This window comes from Lethenteron reissneri, chromosome 62 (assembly GCF_015708825.2).
Source record: "Lethenteron reissneri isolate LAM-NWPU_2019-01 chromosome 62, ASM1570882v1, whole genome shotgun sequence".
Classification (NCBI taxonomy): domain Eukaryota; kingdom Metazoa; phylum Chordata; class Hyperoartia; order Petromyzontiformes; family Petromyzontidae; genus Lethenteron; species Lethenteron reissneri.
Window position 1 is genome coordinate 3,322,825 of NC_083840.1, and position 3,132 is coordinate 3,325,956.

The following is a 3,132-nucleotide window of genomic DNA, read 5'->3' on the forward strand; positions in this document are numbered from 1 at the left end:
ACACGCACACTCAGGTACCCACACACACTCAGACACCCACACACACTCAGACACACACTCAGGCACCCACACACACACTCAGGCACCCACACACACACTCAGACACCCACACGCACACTCAGGCACCCACACACACTCAGACACCCACACACACACTCAGGCACCCACACACACACTCAGGCACCCACACACACACTGAGGCACCCACACACACACACAGGCACCCACACACACACTGAGGCACCCACACACACACACATTCAAGCACCCACACGGACACACGCGAGACGCAGGCTCGCGATCACAGCGCTCAACGTCGTAATTGCTTTCGGCAAAAAAAACACGAGGTTAAATAAATAAATAAATATTCCTTCGCCAAAAAAAACACAAAATAAAATTTCGGATCAATGTTTCCCATTTCTGACCCCGTCGACCCTTGCTCAGCGAATCTAATAAATTCGCCCGGGGCAGTAATTTTTTTTTAAAAGCGCGTTGTGTTGTTGTTGTTCTTTATACGAGTACATAATTGGTAATCTGGTGTGTTGATTACCCTATGAATCACCGGACCCGACGATGAATTGACCATTTGTAATTTAAATTTCTACTTTATAACTTTCGTGAATTGCAGGAATTCATCTTCGTGTGCCTCACCGCACGCCACTGTTTCATAGGTGCTGCTACTCGCTAATTGCACTTGCCCTAACAGTCTGTTGAGGCTACACGGGGGATCTTTGTCTTTGTGCGTTCATATGTGCTGCTGCTACTCGCTAACAGCACTTGCCCCAACAGTCTGTTGAGGCTACACGGGGGATCTTTGTCTTTGTGTGTTCATAGGTGCTGCTACTCGCTAACAGCACTTGCCCTAACAGTCTGTTGAGGCTACACGGGGGACCTTTGTCTTTGTGCGTTCATATGTGCTGCTACTCGCTAACAGCACTTGCCCCAACAGTTTGTTAAGGCTACACGGGGAATCTTTGTCTTTGTGTGTTCATAGGCTTCAGCTACTCGCTAACTGCACTTGCCCCAACAGTCTGTTAAGGCTACACGGGGAATCTTTGTCTTTGTGTGTTCATAAGTTCTGCTACTCGCTAACCGATATTAAAATAATCGGTTAAAGTAATCGATTAATAATTTATCCGGGTCTTTTTTATATCAAAAATAATCGATTGATAATTTCTAATTTGTCAATAAAAATCTACCAAATAATCGAACATTTCAAGAAAGAATTGTAATGTAATCGTGACTACGATTCCTTAATAATCGAATCGCGAGGGGTGTTCGGGTTGGTGGACAGAGGGTGCCGATTGGCTCAGAGCTTGCGTCGCTCCGATTGGCTGAGCGAATTACGTGGGGGTTCGGGGGGGGTCCTCCTCACTCCAAAGCGCTTCGTAGATTTTTTGATTTCCTTACATTTTATGTTCGTGTTAGTGAAAAAATTCAATTCTGGAAAACAGAGTGATGTGACGGATCAGCGTTCTACGGGGGTCTCGATATTATTTCTATTTAACTATTTTTATCTCACCACCGTGATGATGATGAGAGACAGAGAGACACGCAAACTCCAAATATACAGCAGCAGCAGGCGTCAGGGTCTGGATAGAACCCACGACCTCCTGTACACCAGGCGAGGTAGTTAACATCTCCTAGCCACCGTAATGATGATGATGAGAGAGACACGCAAACTCCAAATATACAGCAGCAGGCGTCAGGGTCGGGATCGAACCCACGACCTCCTGCAGACCAGGCGAAGTAGTCAACATCTCCTAGCCACCGTGATGATGATGATGATGAGAGAGACACGCAAACTCCAAATACACAGCAGCAGGCGTCAGGGTCTGGATGAAACCCACGACCTCCTGTACACCAGGCGAAGTAGTCAACATCTCCTAGCCACCGTGATGATGATGATGATGAGAGAGACACGCAAACTCCAAATACACAGCAGCAGGCGTCAGGGTTGGGATCGAACCCACGACCTCCTGTACACCAGGCGAGGTAGTTAACATCTCCTAGCCACCGTGATGATGATGATGAGAGAGAGAAAGACACGCAAACTCCAAATACACAGCAGCAGGCGTCAGGGTTGGGATCGAACCCACGACCTCCTGTACACCTGGCGAGGTAGTCAACATCTCACCAACAAACAAAAGACGTCTTTCGATTTAAAGCTTTCGTGACTGCAGGGATTCATCTTCTTGGTTCTTTCGGTAAAGTCACGTAGAATGGAAATAATAAAATAATAAAAATAAAACATAATAAAATATTATGCAGGGATTCATCTTCTTGGTTCTTTCGGTAAAGTCACGTAGAATGGAAATAATAAAATAATAAAAATAAATCATAACAAAATAATTCTCACGACGTTTCGGCCACAACGCAAGCAGGCTTGGAGCCTGGGGTGTGTCATTCAGACGCTGTCTTCTCGACAGACCTGTTCTCCACCTGAGGACGGCTGCTTGCGTTGTGGCCGAAACGTCGTGAGAATTATTTTATTATGTTTTATTTTTATTATTGTGCTATTTCCATTCTACGTGATGACTTTACCGAAAGAACCAAGAAGAAAAAATACGTCTTGTAGCGCCATCTAGCGGCTAGTCCAGCGTACTGCGCGTGGCATCAACAAAATTACAAACAAGCCGACAAGCCAGAGCAATAAATGAGCCTTATTATTTTTTATTGAGATTGTGATGATGATGATGGGGCCGTGACAGGTGCTGTCTCTTCCGTCTTGCTGCCAGATCCTGCAGGCTGTTGCAGAGCTGGTATTGACAACCCCCATCTTGCAGTCCCATCATCATCACCATCACAATCATCACCATCACAATCATCATCATTACAATCATCATCACAATCATCATTAACATCACCATCATCATCACAATCATTATCATCACAATCATCATCATCATTATCACAATCATCAGCATCATCACAATCATCACCGTCATCACAATCATCATCACAATCATCATTATCACAATCATCATTATCATCATTAGCATCACCATCATCACCATCATCATCACAATCATCATCATTACCATCATCACCATCATTATCATCGTCAGCAGCATCATCATCATCACCATCATCATCATTACCATCATCATCATTACCATCATCACAATCATC

General features: G+C 44.8%; 1 long non-coding RNA gene across 2 annotated transcripts in view; it reads right to left on the reverse strand.

Moving 5' to 3' along the window:
- Positions 1-2,657: 2,657 nt before the first annotated feature.
- Positions 2,658-3,132, reverse strand: part of LOC133358557 (uncharacterized) — a 13,798-nt gene continuing 13,323 nt past the window's right edge. For both annotated transcript variants that reach the window (XR_009757093.1, XR_009757094.1), the window contains exon 6: positions 2,658-3,132. This exon is cut by the window's right edge and continues 3,068 nt beyond it. This is a non-coding gene — a long non-coding RNA (uncharacterized LOC133358557).